Raw genomic sequence first — 18,271 nt, 5'->3', positions numbered from 1 at the left:
TCAGTACTGAGGTTTGTCACTGCTTCATTAATAGGTTATCAGAGATCTGAGCTGTACAATGTACTTTGCTTCTTATGCTGCTAAGCTCAATAAGATCTGCTTCCAGACTGACCTCATGTCACAGTTCACATAGAAAAAGTCACACATGTAATAAATAAAGCAGCCGTTATTATTGTCTTATTCTGCAGTAGTATTAGTTTAGTACTATTAGTTGTAGCATATAATCAGTCAATTACTACCTGTAAGTAAAGTAATGGCAAACCATCTGAATCTCTGAAAAATACGACTGACTGATCTGAAAGAGCCATAGAGTATATGAGACAAATAGATTTCGAACGGACCCCATTTGCATCTTTTTCCAGCATGTTCATCTTTTCAAATGGACAGAAGAAAATACCAGACAACTTTCTTGCCCTTAGAAAAAGTACAAAAGTAGTCTGCTTGAATTTGGAATGTTTCATTGCTCCATTGGGGGTTAAATTTGAACCCTGGTTTTCAGGCTTTTCTGTAAATAACCAACAACAAAAAAACGCATGAAAGAATAGGGGATCTTTAGCAATTAGCGTGCTCCCCCATGGTAATGTGGCACAACCATTTATTTTATATTATGATTTGTCCATGTTACCTCCATGAAAATGTTCTGGAAGTTTTCATGAAAGTGGTTGTCCGCAACTTTTATATTGCGCACCTCCAATCACATGTTCATGGTGTGGCAGCCGGCCAGATGTGCTGAGTTGGAGTACTTCACAACTATTTTGACTGCATAGTGGTCACGGCCAAGTACTACACATCCACCCCCTACTGATTACAGTTGTGCTCAAAAGTTTACATACCCCGGCAGAATTTTTGCTTTCTTGGCCTTTTTTCAAAGAATATGAATGATAATACCAAACCTTTTGCTCCACTCATTGTTAGTGGTTGGGTGAAGTCATATATTGTCAAATTACTGTGTTTTCTCTTTCTAAATCATAATGACAACCCAAAGCATCCAAATGACCATGACCAAAAGTTCATATACCCCATTTATTGCCCCCTCAAGCATCAATGGCAATTTAAATTCTTTTGTGGCAGTTGTGGATGAGATTCTTTATTTTCTCAGCTGGTACAGCTGCCCACTCTTCTTGGCAAAAAGCCTCCAGTTCCTGTAAATTCCTGGGCTGTCTAGCATGAACTGTGCGCTTGAGATCTCCCCAGAGTGGCTCAATAATATTGAGGTCAGGAAACTGAGATGGCCACTCCAGAAACTTCACTTTGTTCTACTGTAGTCAATGACAGGTCGACGTGGCCTTGTGTTTTGGATCGTTGTCATGTTGGAATGTCCAAGAATGTCCCAAGTGCTGCTTCCAGGCTGATGATTGCAAATTTGCCTCCAGTATTTGCTGATAATGTGCTGCATTCATCTTTCCTTCAACTTTGACCAAGTTTCCTATGCCTTTGTAGTTCACACATCCCCAAAACATCAGCGATCCACCTCCGTGCCTTACAGCAGGAATGGTGTTCCTTTCATCATAGGCCTTGTTGACCTCTATCCAAATGTAACATTTATGGTTGTGGCCAAAAAGTTCAATTTTGGTCTTATCACTCCAAATTACCTTGTTCCAGAAGTTTTGAGGCTTGTCTCTGTGCTGTTTTGCAGATTGTAGGTGAGATACTTTGTGGCATTTGCACAGTAATGGCTTTCTTCTGGCGACTCGACCATGCAGCCCATTTTTCTTCAAGTGCCTCCTTATTGTGCATCTTGAAACAGCCACACTGCTAGTTTTCAGAGAGTCCAGTATTTCAGCTGATGTTATTTGTGGGTTTTTCTTTGCATCCCAAACAATTTTCCTGACAGCTGTGGACAAAATTTTTGTTGGTCTACCTGACCATGGTTTTGTTTCACAGAGCCCCTGATTTTCCATTTGGTAATCACAGTTTGAACGCTGCTGACTGGCATTATCAATTCCTTGGATATCTTTTTGCATCCCTTTCCTGTTTTACACAGTTCAACTTCTTTTTCTCGTAGATTCATTGACAGTTCTTTTGCTTTCCCCATGACTCACAATCCAGAAACATCAGTGACTGGATGAAGGATGCAAGAGTTCGTCTGGATCCCAGAAACTCATTTAGCTTTTATGCACATACACTGTTTGCAAGCAAGCAGGTCACAGGTGAGGATGTTACCTTTAGTAGCCATTCAAACCCATTTGTGTCAACTTCTGTGCATGTTATCAGGCCAAGATCACCAGGGTATGTGATCTTTTTATCAGGGTAATTTGGATGTTTTGGGTTGTCATTATGATTTAAAAAGAGAAAACACAGTAGTTTGACAATAAATGGCTTCACCCAACCACTGACCATGATTGGAGAAAAAGATTTGGTGTTATCATTTATATTCTCTGAAAAAAGTCTAAGAAAGCAAAAATTTGGCCTGGGCATGTAAACAACCACACAATAATAAATAGCTGCAATAATGAATCAGCTGCAATCTGATTGCAAACTACACCACATACTGCTCAGCAGGTTTTCAACAGCCAGAAGCTGCTCCCAGGTGCTTTACTCTAACTTAGAGGTGGTGAAACTTGTTTCTACCAAGGGCCATTTAGATATTTATACCATCCTTTGGGGGTCATACAAATCAAGTTTTAACTCCGCCCACAAAGTACATACTGATGCTGGCACTTGTGTCAGGGCATAATCCTTCATTGCATGCGCCTCAGCGTTCAGTAATGAACACTGCGTGAGCGTGCTCACAGAGAAAGAAGAAATTAAAGGACTGGCTGTGGTCAAAATACAGCTTCTGGCACAAGCACTGTGGTCCCCGGATTCTGCCCGGGCACCGGGTAAAAGGTCATCAGGGCCATAACCGGCCAGCGGGCCTGAGATTCCCCACCCCTGCCCTAACTCTTTATCCTTTTAATATTCCAGAGTCAAGCAGATGAATGAAGTGACCAGCAGTGCCTCCAGTCCCCACCATGACATCTGTGCCAGTTCCTGTTCCCTGTATTCCAACTTCTATTGTTGGCCGCCACAGGATTACTATTCAGATGCCCTATTTTTCTCTTGGAATTTGTGGCTCTGGCCAGATTAAAAAGTTTGGTGTTAAATATTTGTTATTTTCTCTTTATTCTTGTTGTCAGTCCTGGATGGAGCTGCTTTCTACTTAAACCCCCAAGAATCAGTTCCCACTGCCAGTTATAACTTAACTAGCTCTGGTCTTATAACTTTAGCTCTGTGTCTTAATGTATAGTCTGGATTTTGACTTCGGCTTGTTTACTAAAGCTTCTCCTGGCTAATGATTTTGTACCTCTGATACCTCCTGGTTCTGACTCAGCTACCTGACTATTTGCTAGCCTGTGCCACTGAACAGCAGCTGACTCCGTGACCACAGCATAGTGGTCTTTGTGTAAGACCAGATTCCTGTTTAGGGTTTAAAGGGAGAAGGACAGGGCAACCCCTGGGATCTGAAAAACGAAGTAGCTAGTGCCAAACCTGTTCATGGTAACCATCTTTGCTTTAGAGCTACTAGGTGATAATGAACAGCACCCCGTGTCACCCAATGGCACCTTAATTAGCCTCCCTAGTCAATTTAATAAGGAAATTGTCTTTGTCAGAAGTAAACAGCTATTTATACCAACTGATAGTGTGTCGGGAGATTGCTGAGGCAAGTGCTAATTACTACAGAAGGCATCTGGCTAATAGAGTGCCTATGTCAGATGAATCAATTGTTACACATTTGTTCCAAGTATTTCGGGCTTCGCATCTTTACCCTGGGTCCATTGCCTTTTGTTGTGCCCCACGTCAGGTTTTACAAGTTGACCAGTGTGGATCAATGACATAATCTCCCTAGACCTATTTAAGGCCTGTAAAGACAAACATCTCTTTCTTGGGATTGATATTCTAATCCTATGTTTGGAGTGCTCCACCTTCTGTACTTTTATATTTATGCTTGCATTCATCCCTGCTGGGTTCCACTTAATCAATCCTACTTCTCCTGAGATTCATGTGTGTGTCAAGTCCTCAATTCCTATGTACCTTCTTGCTGCATCAATGGCTAAGGTCTTTGTGCCCATCTGGACCTGAGGCTTAGGGCCCCGTCACACATAGCGACTCACCAGCGATCTAGACAATGATATGAACTTGTTAGGATCGCTGGTGTGTCGCTACATGATCTCTGGTGAGCTGCCAAACAGGCAGATCTCAGCAGTGATCAGGACAGCAACAGGCGGGTAACAAGCGACGCACGTTGCTTACTTACCCGCAGTGTACGTTAAGATACCAGCTCGCTTGTTCAGGGAGCTGGTAACCAAGGTAAACATCGGGTTTCTAAGCGCCACATGGTGCTTAGAAACCCGATGTTTACCTTGGTTACTAGCTCCCTGCACCAGCATGCTGGTATCTAACGTACACATCGGGTTTCTAAGCGCCGCACAGCAACCTGCTGTTTACCTTGGTTAGCAGCTCCAGCTCGCTGATCGCTGGTCTCCCGCCTGCCACACGCAGCGATGTGTGCTGGCCAGCGGGAGACCAATGATCAAAAAAATGTCCAGGCCATTCGAGCACGATCAGCAATACCCAGCAGGGGGGCCGGTCGCTGATAAGTGTCACACACAGCGATCTCGCTGGTGAGATCGCTGTTGTATCACAAAACTTGTGACTCAGCAGCGATTTCGCTAGTGAGTTTGCTGTGTGTGACGGGGGCTTTAGGAAGTCTACCTCACCAGGTGAGCCTAACATTGGGCCCCTGATTGCAGCTTAAGGGTGCTTTCACATTGCGTTCAGAGAGCATTTTTGAACACCAGTATAGACTATGACCCCCTTGGAGCATACGCCCGAACTCCGTTTTGCGGGGCGATTCAGATGTAAGCCTCTATGGGGCCACAGAATGGGTGTCAGAAACCAGTGTGAAAGCACCCTAACACAGATACTACTGAGTATCTTCTGCAATGCTCGACTTTCAGTATTGTAGTTCTGCATTCTTCTACAGCATTGTCTCGCACAGGCAAGCAGCACTATCAGACCCAACAAATGTTGTTTGGGTAAGGGTCCCACTTTCCTCTGTCTTAAGTTTAATCTATGTACTCACCCTGTCTGCATCTCTTGCTATTTTACTTCTACCCTGCTAATGTCTCAGTTTCTGGAAAATTCAGCACTCTGTTAAAAATGCATATGCTATTGTGGTAGCGCATGATCTACACCTATTCAGGCGAGATAAGAGTAGAAAAGTGTGAAAGTACCAGTTTAAACCAATACTAAAATGGGATTGAAATTTTAATTCCTCAGACTTCCTGCAGATACTATAGTCGAGCTAACAGCCATGTTCAAATATGGAAAAAACAACCAAAGAAGCATAAAAAAGTAAATAGTGAGTAAACAAACTATTTGTACTGACCTCCATATCATTTCAAGATTACAAATGAACACTTGCTAAGTAATTAATGTTCAATTCATTATAGAGTTGAGCGAAACGGGTCGGTCAATTTCAAAAGTCGCCGACTTTCGCAAAAGTCGGGTTTCATGAAACGAAACCCGACCATAGCGTGAGGTCGTCCACGAGGTCAGCGACCAGAGCGCCAAAGTCGCGTTTCAAAAGATGCTTCCAGCGCCCTTTTTCAGCCAATGATGGAGGACGCACACTGTGGGCAACGCGATGACATAGACAGCGGTCACCACCATCTTTGAGAAGGGCATGCAAGTGATTGTCTTGCTTTGTGTGGCGTCACAGGGGCTATAAAAGGGCGTGCACGCCGACCTCCATCTTACTTCAGCAAAGAGTGCAAAGGAAGAGTGCAGTGTGGCACTTTTTTGAACAAAATCCTAATGATCAGGCAAAGGTTTTCTGTAAGAAGTGCGCAAAGACCTTTAGCCGAGGGAAAAATCTGAGAAATTTGAATACCAGTTGCATGCTTAGACATTTAACCAACATGCACTTGCAAGCGTAGACGGACTACCAAACCTCACGTACAACATGAGCAACTGCTCCCAATGAAGGTAGTCAGCAATGCTACAATCGTTTCCCCCACTGTAAGCCCACCGGTTAGCACACCACCAGCAGCAAATGTTGAGGTGTCGTCGCAAGGCCAAAGCAGTCAGGGCATCACAATGTTATTGCTACGAAAGACTGAATCTAGGCCATCAGAAAGAACACCAACTCCATCACCATCATCAACCCTCTCTCAGTCCACCGTTAGTTCCACCATATGCAGCTCTTAAGTCCAGCTCACCCTACCAGAGACTATGAGTAGGACAAGAAAGTACTCATCCTCTCATCCGCATATACTGGGTTTGAACGCCCACATTGCCAAACTAATCTCGTTAGAGATGGTGCCCTACCAGTTGGTTGAAAGCGAAGCTTTCCGCGAACTCATAGCATACGCAGTACCACGCTATGACCTACCCAGTCGGCACTTCTTTTCACGCAAAGCCATCCCAACCCTCCACCTTCATGTGAAAGACCGCATTGTCCATGCACTCAGGCAATCAGTGAGTGGAAAGGTGCACCTCACAACAGATGCAAGGTCCAGTAGGCATGGCCAGGGCCGTTACGTGTCTATCACTGTGCACTGGGTTAATGTGGTGGATGCGGGGTCCACAGGGGACAGCGGCGGTGGGACAGTGCTGCCTAGCGCATGGAATAGGAAACAGTTGGGTGTAGGCGTTCGACCATCCTCCTATTCAAGAAGCGAAAGCTCGTCCACAGAGCGCAGTCGCACGAGCACTCCATCCGTAGCTGCCAGTGTTGCACACGAGGTGTCCCACTATCGAACAGCTAGTGGTAAGCATCAGCAGGCTGTGTTGAAGATGATGTGTTTGGGCGATAGACACACCGTGGAGGTACTGGCCGACTACTTGCAGCGACAAACTGAGTCACGGCTGGGCAGTCTACATCTTGAGGCAGGCAAGGTAGTTAGTGATAACGGACGGAATTTTGTGGCAGCCATAGCCTTTTCAAAACTCCAACACATACCTTGCCTGGCTCACACCTTGAACCTGGTGGTGCAGTGCTTCCTCAATAATTATCCGGTTAACAGGCCTGCTCCAGAAGGTCCGAAGACTGTGCTCGCACATCCGCCGGTCGCCCGTACACTCCAGTCGTATGCAGAAGCTGCAGCGATTGCTCCAACTTCACAAGCACCGCCTAATTATCGACGTTGCCACAAGGTGGAACTCCACCCTGCACATGGCTGAGAGGCTGTGTGAACAGAGGCAGGCTGTAATGCATTTGTGGGAGGATACACGGCAAGGCACTTTGAGGGCAGACATGGAGTTGTCGGGTGTGCAGTGGTCGAAGCTGAAAGACCTCTGTAAAGTCCTTCAGTGTTTTGAGGAATGCACACGACTGGTAAGCGCAGACGACGTCATCATAAGCATGAGCATCCCACTTATGTGTCTGCTCATGCAAACTTTGACGCACATTAAGGAGCAGGCGTCTGCAGCTGAGAAGGATGAGGAAGAGGAGGAGGGAAGCCTTGATGACAGTCAGCCATTGGCTACTCCGGGACCTCTCTTGGATGAGATGGAGGAAGAAGAGGAAGAGGAGGAGGAGGATGATGATGGGGATGACTATTTAGGGGAGGAGGATGCTTCTTGTGGGGCAAGAGAAAGTGTTGGCGTGGCAAGGTCTGGTACAAGGTTTGTGCGTGACTGGAGGGATGTGGATTTGCCAGAAAGTGCTCCTCCACCCAGCACTCGCAGTGCATCATTGACACCTGGAACATTGGCCCACATGTCAGATTTTGCCTTGGAGATCCCCCGCATTGCCAAAATGATGAGCGATGATGACTACTGGTTGGCCAGCATCCTGGATCCACGCTGTAAAGGCAAATTCCAAAACATCATGCCACAGGAGAACCTTGACCTAATATTGGCTAACAAACAAACAACTCTGGTAAACCGTTTGTTTGAGGCATTTCCAGCACACAGCAGAGGTTATGGTTCTCCAACGAGCTGTAGGGGGCAACATGGAAGAGGTGTTCATGGTGCACACATCAGAAGTGGCGTTGGAGACAGGGGTTTCATGACCATGTTGTGGACTGATCTTTTCAAGTCCCGCTTACACGACTGGTAATACTGCATCGATTGAAAGTGACAGGACACAGCAGTTGTCAACTATGGTTACAAACTACTTCTCGTCCCATATCGATGTTCTCCCTCACAGGTCATTCCCCTTTGACTATTTAGCCTCTAAACTGGATGCCTGGCCTGAATTGGCACAATATGCCTTACAGGAGCTCGCTTGCCCTGCTGCTAGTGTGCTATCGGAAAGAGTCTTCAGTGCTGCTGGCTCAATCCTGACAGAAAAAAGGACCCGTCTGTCGACCCAAAATGTTGATGATCTAACCTTCATTAAAATGAACCATGCATAGGTTTCAAAGGATTTTGTCCCACCTTCCCCTGATGACACATAGGTTGCCAGAAAACTGACTCGCTGCTAATTCTGTAGGGAGAGCTTAGGCAGGGAAGAAGATACAAAAAACTGCTTCTGCTGCTAGCAATTTTGCCTGTACAACACACCAGTTAGTGTGCAGTGCAAGGGGAGGCTATATTTTGGTGCATCAGCTCTGTTGGTTATTAGGCTGCCTTATAAGGCTCCCTGATAGCTGGATTGCTGTTTTCACACTGCTGTGCAAACTGCTTTTTTAAAAGCAAAAATACTTTTCATCCTCTTTTTTGCCCAGTTACCAAGCGTTCATTTTTCCACACTTTTGTGTGCAGCAGTCCTGCTTATTAGGCTGCCTGCTGCCATACTTGGGACTGAGAGCATCATTGTGAGCTTGCTAAAATCTCTAGGGAGATTCAAATTTTCCCCAGTCCTATATAGACATTTTATACACCATCCAATTTCAGCCTGTTATATTGAGGTGTAATCAACATTGGGCCTGAGATATTAGTTCAGTGTCCTCAAGTCTGTAGGGAGATTCAAATTCTCCCCAGTCCTATATAGACATTTTATACACCATCCAATTTCAGCCTGTTATATTGAGGTGTAATCTACACTGGGCCTGAGATATTAGTTCAGTGTCCTCAAGTCTGTAGGGAGATTCAGATTCTCCCCAGTCCTATATAGACATTTTATACACCATCCAATTTCAGCCTGTTATATTGAGGTGTAATCTACACTGGGCCTGAGATATTAGTTCAGTGTCCTCAAGTCTGTAGGGAGATTCAAATTCTCCCCAGTCCTATATAGACATTTTATACACCATCCAATTTAAGCCTGTTATATTGAGGTGTGATCTACACTGGGCCTGAGATAACAGTTCAGTGTCCTAAAGTCTGTATGGAGATTCAAATTCTCCCCAATGCTATATACACCTTGTACCTTGTTTTACAGTACCATATTGCTGGTGGTATTTTGGGTACATTTTCCCAAAAATGAGGAAGGGTGTTGGAAGAGGCCATGGAAGTGGGCGGGGGTTGCCAGCTGGTAATGATGGAGTTGGTGGTGGTGGTGGATCTGCTGGTAGTGGCAAAAGCACAATAGAACCTAATGCAGGAGCCTGCATCATCGTCTGGCTCCACAAGGCCTCAAAGGCTCCCTTTTCTGGGAGTAGGTAAACCGCTTTTAAAGCCGGAGCTTCAGGAACAAGTTTTGGCTTACATTGCTGACACAGCCTCCAGCTCTATCGCCTCCTCTTCTGAACTTTCAAAAAATAAAAGCACTGAGTCGTCATTGGAGACTCATGATCAGGAACCACACCTTTCCTTGTGTCCTTCACCCCAACCAAAAGTAAAGGATGCGGCAGGCCACACTACAGATTACTCCATGGAGTTCTTTTCACATACTATGCCTGGGTTATCAAGTCAAATCGTGAATTACCCAGTCCAAGAAGAATCTGACTTGGAGTGCACTGATGCACAGCCACTGCTAGATTTATCTGCTGGTACATTCACTCAGAGCACTACATTGTCCTCGCAGTATACTGAGCCAGAATTTGACCCTGATGAAACTCAGGTGCCCCTTCCCGCATACTATACCACCTTACATGGTGACACAGAGGAAGGTGCACATGACATTGAAGAGGAGACGATGGATGACCCAGTTGTTGACCCAGATTGGCATCCATTGGGGGAAAAGAGTGCCACTGCCAATAGCTCAGAAAAAGGAGGAGGAGCATCCGCAGCAGGCATCAACATCGCAACAGCTGTTATCTGGCAGGACCGGAGCAGTCCAAAAAGGGGTACAAAAACCAAAAGAGTTGCAGGACAGCTAGGCCAGATGGTCAAATTAGCACAGCGTGCAAGGCCTCAAAATGTCTTCCATAGTAGGAAGAGTGCAGTGTGGCACTTTTTTGAACAAAATCCTAATGATCAGGCAAAGGTTATCTGTAAGAAGTGCGCAAAGACCTTTAGCCGAGGGAAAAATCTGAGAAATTTGAATACCAGTTGCATGCTTAGACATTTAACCAACATGCACTTGCAAGCGTAGACGGACTACCAAACCTCACGTACCACATGTCCAACTGCTCCCAATGAAGGTAGTCAGCAATGCTACAATCGTTTCCCCCACTGTAAGCCCACCGGTTAGCACACCACCAGCAGCAAATGTTGAGGTGTCGTCGCAAGGCCAAAGCAGTCAGGGCATCACAATGTTATTGCTACGAAAGACTGAATCTAGGCCATCAGAAAGAACACCAACTCCATCACCATCATCAACCCTCTCTCAGTCCACCGTTAGTTCCACCACATGCAGCTCTTAAGTCCAGCTCACCCTACCAGAGACTATGAGTAGGACAAGAAAGTACTCATCCTCTCATCCGCATACACTGAGTTTGAACGCCCACATTGCCAAACTAATCTTGTTAGAGATGGTGCCCTACCAGTTGGTTGAAAGCGAAGCTTTCCGCGAACTCATAGCATATGCAGTACCACGCTATGACCTACCCAGTCGGCACTTCTTTTCACGCAAAGCCATCCCAGCCCTCCACCTTCATGTGAAAGACCGCATTGTCCATGCACTCAAGCAATCAGTGAGTGGAAAGGTGCATCTCACAACAGATGCATGGTCCAGTAGGCATGGCCAGGGCCATTACGTGTCCATCACTGTGCACTGGGTTAATGTGGTGGATGCGGGGTCCACAGGGGACAGCGGCGGTGGGACAGTGCTGCCTAATGCACGGTATAGGAAACAGTTGGGTGTAGGCGTTCGACCCTCCTCCTTCTCCAGAAGCGAAAGCTCGTCCACAGAGCGCAGTCGCATGAGCACTCCATCCACAGCTGCCAGTGTTGCACACGAGGTGTCCCACTATCGAACAGCTAGTGGTAAGCATCAGCAGGCTGTGTTGAAGATGATGTGTTTGGGCGATAGACACACCACGGAGGTACTGGCCGACTACTTGCAGCGACAAACTGAGTCACTGCTGGGTAGTCTACATCTTGAGGCAGGCAAGGTAGTTAGTGATAACGGACGGACTTTTGTGGCAGCCATAGCCCTTTCAAAACTCCAACACATACCTTGCCTGGCTCACACCTTGAACCTGGTGGTGCAGTGCTTCCTCAATAATTATCCAGAGTTAACAGGCCTGCTCCAGAAGGTCCGAAGACTGTGCTCGCACATCCGCCGGTCGCTCGTACACTCCAGTCGTATGCAGAAGCTGCAGCGATTGCTCCAACTTCACAAGCACCTCCTAATTATCGATGTTGCAACAAGGTGGAACTCCACCCTGCACATGGCTGAGAGGCTGTGTGAACAGAGGCAGGCTGTAATGCATTTGTGGGAGGATACACGGCAAGGCACTTTGAGGGCAGACATGGAGTTGTCAGGTGTGCAGTGGTCGAAGCTGAAAGACCTCTGTAAAGTCCTTCAGTGTTTTGAGGAATGCACACGACTGGTAAGCGCAGACGACGCCATCATAAGCATGAGCATCCCACTTATGTGTCTGCTCATGCAAACCTTGACGCACATTAAAGAGCAGGCGTCTGCAGCCGATAAAGGATGAGGAAGAGGAGGAGGGAAGCCTTGATGGCAGTCAGCGATTGGCTACTCCGGGACCTCTCCTGGATGAGGTGGAGGAAGAAGAGGAAGAGGAGGAGGAGGATGATGATGGGGATGATTATTTAGGGGAGGAGGATGCTTCTTGTGGGGCAAGAGAAAGTGTTGGTGTAGCAAGGTCTGGTACAGGGTTTGTGCGTGACTGGAGGGATGTGGATTTGCCAGAAAGTGCTCCTCCACCCAGCACTCGCTGTGCATCATTGACACCTGGAACATTGGCCCACATGTCAAATTATGCCTTGCAGATCCCCCGCATTGCCAAAATGATGAGCGATGACGACTACTGGTTGGCCAGCATCCTGGATCCACGCTGTAAAGGCAAATTCCAAAACATCATGCCACAGGAGAACCTTGACCTGATGACACATAGGTTGCCAGAAAAATGACTCGCTTTTGTCCTCCTATTCCTTGGACTTCTCCAATTCCTCCATTTGCAGCTGCAGAATGTCCAACATCAACATATGCCATTTTTTAAACCTCCCTAACTAGGCTGCCTCCCCCCCCCATGACCAGGGTCACCACCTAGCGCACGCAACCGTGCGAGTGCCATTGCCCTGGACAGGTGGGTGGGCCGAGTCTTGGGCGCCTGCACTGGCACAGGGTCCATCTTAGTGCAATCAAGTGTCTCTGATGGTGGGGGTGCACACCCGCCGTCAGACACACCGGCGTACTATGAGGTGCCCAGTGCCAGTACCGACGTCCATGATTGGGCCCCCCTTGCTTGGGCAGGGCCCCAGCATTTTCAATATTTACCTCTCACTGCTCCTCCGCTGTGTAGTCTGGGCTGTCAAATCCTTCCCTGGGACTGCCACTACAAATTTGGTGAACGGATAGATGATGGTTAAGACGTAGCTATGCCCTGTCCTGCTGGCTGGGCTCTAGCTTCAGATGATCAATGGCTTCCATTTCTTATGGACATCGACTCACAATGAGATGCAGTGGTGGTTTATCATCAGCTTTCACAGCTTTCCTACTCACAGATGTGTGACATTCCTGCCCACATTTTTAAATGTGCCCTCTCATGCCAATCCAATAGAATTGCCTACAGCCTGGGGCTTCTGTCTTTTGCACTCCAAAGTTACCTGACAGATCATGATAGGCAGTTAGGACCATGTCTACATCTCTCCCTGTGATCAAAATTTGATGGAGATGAGTAACGGTGATGGGATCAACGGTACTGCGATACAGCAACCCTTTTTTCACAAAGAACTGTTTTCGCTGTCTCCACACACAAAGTAATTGAGGGTCAGCATCGCCTCTGAGAATTCTCCCGGGAGTTTTTCCCATGATTAATAATTCCTAAATTTCTGCAATCACTCGACTTTATGTCTGTACTTTTATCCATCTCGTTTCCTCTTGTAGAGAGTCTGGACTGTCTTACTGAGACAGAAATATATATGAAGATTTAAAAATACCCCAACAGTGTATACTGGTGTACGCTTCAAAAACATTTCCTTTTTTCTACTTTTTAGATTGTTGTCTAATCCATACTGAGGCTGTGAGTGTCTTTGTCGGACTTCAGAAATAAACACGGAGATTTTAAATGTTTAAACTATGCTATACATACCTGTTATCCGGTGATACTGTACCCTTTCTCAACTTTCTGCAATCTTGTCGAATTCATTCTGTGCCTGAGACCGTCTGAGTCTGCCTCCTGATTACAGATGAGTGGTGTTTGAGTGGAACTGTTGGCCAAGTTCAAATTCTAGCTGTTTTGGGCGGTGTTAGATGCGTTTGTCGAACTACAACACTTTGATTAAAATTCGGCTGTTCGAGTTTCCGTTCGAGAACGTTTCGTTAAACAAAAGCGTATCTTTTTTTCACATTAATAATGGCTTTCAATGATAATAGACAGTTTTAGGGCATAGTAGCGGTGTCTGGTAGCCAGCGGTGTATGTAGTACACCTGTGAAGGAGCTACACCGTGTGTGTTTCTAATAATTTTTTACCGCATATTGTCCTGAAAATCCTTTTGGGCCTAGTAACTGTGTCTGCTACTCAGAAGAGGAGCCCACCCATGAACCGAGCTATGCCGCCTGTTTATGAAAGAACCAGTTTTTTTACTGCATTTACACCACTTAATACTTTGGGCCTAGTAACTGTGTGTGCTACTCAGCAGAGTTGGCCACCCGTGAACCAAGCTATGCCACCTGTTTATGTAAGAACTGTGTGCTACACAGCAGGGGAGCCCAGCTGTTAAGCAAGCTACAGCACCTGTGGTTTGGACACTTAATTTTTTCATATTCTTTCTGGAATGCCGTTTAGGCCTAATTCCGGAATTACGGTTGACCTGCACTTACTGGGAAATGCTTGTTCGCAGGGAAGAATTGTAATCCCAGATCCCCATCACTAATGGGGTTCACCATGTTATCCGCACCTGTAAGCGTTACACGCTGATCCTTTCATTGTAGCACGCGTGCAGCCCTGGACATGTAAGGGCATGACAGACCTGTTATTGGCCGATCTCGCGTGCCAGAGCCTCGCGTGTCCCTCTAGTAAGCTGGACACGGACCGCGGGGGCATGCCTGAGTCTCGTTCGTTAACGGAATTAAGCTTGCAATCTGTGCAGCTTTTTTGTGGATGGCATGGTTGAGGTTGCCCGTGTTGAGTCCAATGAACCCGCAGGCTCCACTCCTGGTGATGCCCTTCTGGACATTCTTTTAAGGTTCAGCTTTGCAACCATACTGCCCCCGGAAACCAAACATTTTTCCTGACAGTGACATTCTGTTCAAAGAGCGCGATGACATCACGTCCGTACGTCCTCTGCCTAAACAGTCCAAGTGCAGAGAGATGGAAAATGGGGATGACGAGGATTCCAGACTAGTACAGGGATTCCCTAGCGAGGAGACTTATTTAATTGTTTTAGGTTGGGAGCAATTTTTGGGGAGCACGATACTCTGGAGAATGATATCTGGGGTCCACCATACACTGGAGCATTCCAAAGGTGGACATCAGTCACTGGAGCAGCATTTACAGGGCCCATTATACACTGGAGCATTAGAAATGGGGCCCATTATATATGGAGCATTATTTGGGCCCATAAGACACTGGAGCTTCATCCATGGTGAACAACATATACTGTAGCATTATGTGGAGCTCATCATATACTGTATCGAACATTATATGGGACCAATGATTCTGTATGGAGAAATATATGGGCCTCATTACTCTGTATGGCGCACTATGCTGTGGCCATAATACTGTATGGAGGAATATACTGTCTGTTTTTGGAGCTATTGGAGAATTTAAAATGGATATCAGTCATGTGATGTAAGAATTTAAGCATTTTTCATTGTACTGTACCGCTGTTTCTCTGCCGTATCAAAGGATCATGAATTGTGTCATGTGTTAAAGGAGTCCAGTGACACTCTTTGGCCCTGGGCCCACGAAAATCTGGAGCCAGACCTACCCCCCCCCCACAACTTTAGCCAAATAACCCCCAGTGTTCAATGCCTAACTGTTATTATAAAGTAAATTAAGGTTGACAAGCTTAAGGAATAAGAATTGATGTTTTTGGCATTAAAATGGGCACTCTAGGTGTGTTTCCTGTCCTCCACTCACTGCCGACTTTTCTTCCCCATTGACTTACATTGGGTTTCGTCTTTCAGTCGGCCTTCGATTTTTGACGATAATCAGCCGATTTTGTTCGACCCGACTTTTGCTAAAGTCGGGTTTCGTGAAACACGACTCGACCCGAAAAAAGGCAAAGTCACTCATCTCTAATTCATTATAATAATTAAAAAAATAATAAAAAGCCCTGCAGAAAACTTTCCATGTAGAGATATATTTCTTCTGCTAAACCCTTTTACATCTCAGTTATTGCCCGTGTTCTTCTATCCTATGGTTATCCTGCTTAGATAAAAATGGTTTAAAAAGCAAGAAAGTAGGGCACTAATCAAGTCAAATTTCTTATCAGGACTGCAAGGAAATCAAATCACATGAATGGACAATTTTCAAACAAAATCACATTTTCATCACCATGACTGGTGTCTTTCAGAGAGTTGCACAGATAAAAAAATGATTTTGATGGGATAGGACTGGCGGCAGAATGTTAAATATATTACACCAGTCTTGAGCATGCATCCGACCTAGTAACTTAAGTTGTCTTATCTCTGGCTTGCCTTGTGGTGAATTAGGCATACTATTCTCTTTTGGGATTAGCGTAAACTTTCAAACTCAGTTGGATAACACTGACTAAAGCTCTTTAATTCCAGAAATTAAAAAACTAATCTGGGACATTTTAGAAAGCATCTTGCCACTTTGCTAAGATAATTATATTTTACAATGATTATTGTGATCACGCTAACCTACATATTTCTGTGCTTTTTCTTTGCTTTAGGTCATTAATTTTCTGTCTTCTCAACCACATAAGAAAATATAGGCCGCCAGGAAAAAAAATGTAAGTTGCCATTTAAGGTTTTGTTCATTTTCTGTAATACAATATTAGAATGCAGGGTGAAAACTGGGTGTGCAGCCATAATTCTCCGTTATACTTTGTATACCCAGGTGTCCAGGAAATACTATGGATCGCGTGCGGCCGTGCACATCCTGATTGGATGAATGAGCAGCATTTGACTAAACAAGGACAATATAATATTACTGATCCCATGATTATAACATTCTTCCCTCCTTTCCTTAAACTTCATCCAATTCCACATTTGGCACAAAATACATAACTTTTACACAAATCCATCCTGGGAATGACGCTTTCAATTATTTTTTTTATTAAATAAATACAAATTATGGATCCGACTCATCAAAGCTTTTACGGCAAGAAAAAAGTGCAAAATTATTTGAAAAGATAAACATTTTTAGTTGCGTACAACTATTTATAATTTTGTAGATTTCATGTCAGTTTGAAGCAGCTCCACTAAAATGGGTGGAGCTGGGGAGGAGGCGGGGCAGGAAGGGGCATTACTACAACCACCCAAATTCCAGGAAAGAGGCAGCATTTTCCAGAAATGTTACTCTAGTCATTTGTTGCATTGTACTTCAGCTTGCCATTACTTAAGGCTGGCATGTGCAACACATGTCTTATGAAGAGGTGCCATATGTGATAGGTTGCTAGACATGGAGGGTTCATCTAGAAATTTATTCATATTTTGTGCCAGAAAAAAGTTTTTCTTCCCTTGAACATTAGAACAAAAGTGTTAAATAAGTTTATTCTTTAATGTGGCATCAAGCAGAATTTATGTATTGAAGGGCAAAAACAAACCTTACTTTTTATATAACTATGTTATAAAATATCTGATTATGTGCGCTCTTCTATGTGTCATAAAAAATGTAGGATTAGGTCCCTGTGCTGCCCAAATGTTGGAAGTATGATAAGTGCACCTATGTATCAAACAGAAATACTGTATATAAAGACATGGCATCTTGACAATATGGGGAAAACAAAAATATTTACACTCCAGGAAAATCCTTAAGGGGCTATCCAATAACAGCATGTATCACCTATACACAGTATGAAAGGCAAGCCCGGACGCCTGCCCCAAAGGGGCTACAGGGAGGGCGCACATGACTAAGGAGGGATGCTAGGCCTGAGGGTTAGTGAAGGGTAAGGTGTAGTGCTTTTGTGTTTGTGGGGAAGGTGTGGGTTGGAGCTATGGGGCTTATGGTGCAATGTGAGTTGGCAGGGAGTGGTCAGTAGTGCTTTGTGCTTGTGGGGAAGGTGTGGGTTGGAGCTATGGGGCTTATTGTGCAATGTGAGTTGGCAGGGAGTGGTCAGTAGTGGGATGGATATATAGGGCAGAACTGTGGGGGGATGGTCATTCCTTACCTTGCAGACGTCCGGAATCGTCAGCTCCTCACATCTGGGACTTCAGCTTGAATCTTTGGATCCAGAAGATGGAATACCTCGTGGCACAGATGAAGAGGATGATGGAGCAGCGCGGCCAGCAGTGGATGAAGGAACAGCTGCAGCGATGGTCTGGTGATGGCGACGGCGGAGAAGATGGGACCCCTCTGCCTCCGAAGCGGCAGCGACGATCACGGCCTCCTGAGCACCTCAGCCCGGAGTTAAGTTTGCAGCGGAGGATGAGCCCCATTAGCAGACCTGTTGCAGAAGACATCGCGGGGCCGGAGCCAGAAGTCGAGAAGCAGGCAGCAAGGTAACGGGGTGGTGAGTGACGTGGCCGGCCTCCCCTCCATTTCGGATCGCGTCATACAGTGGTGACATGCACGTCGCGGCCACGTTACCCGGTGTGGTCACCTGACCCGGCGCGGTCATCGGCATCGATGGACGGCGGTGACGTGATGCGGCAAGGAGCCCGGTGGCGAGGTGGTGTGTGACTTCACCGGC

This window comes from Dendrobates tinctorius, unplaced genomic scaffold, assembly GCF_039654945.1.
Source record: "Dendrobates tinctorius isolate UK_male_01 unplaced genomic scaffold, ASM3965494v1 ptg000125l, whole genome shotgun sequence".
NCBI classification, from domain to species: domain Eukaryota; kingdom Metazoa; phylum Chordata; class Amphibia; order Anura; family Dendrobatidae; genus Dendrobates; species Dendrobates tinctorius.
The sequence above is the reverse complement of the archived record's forward strand: the minus strand, read 5'-3'. Positions refer to the sequence as shown.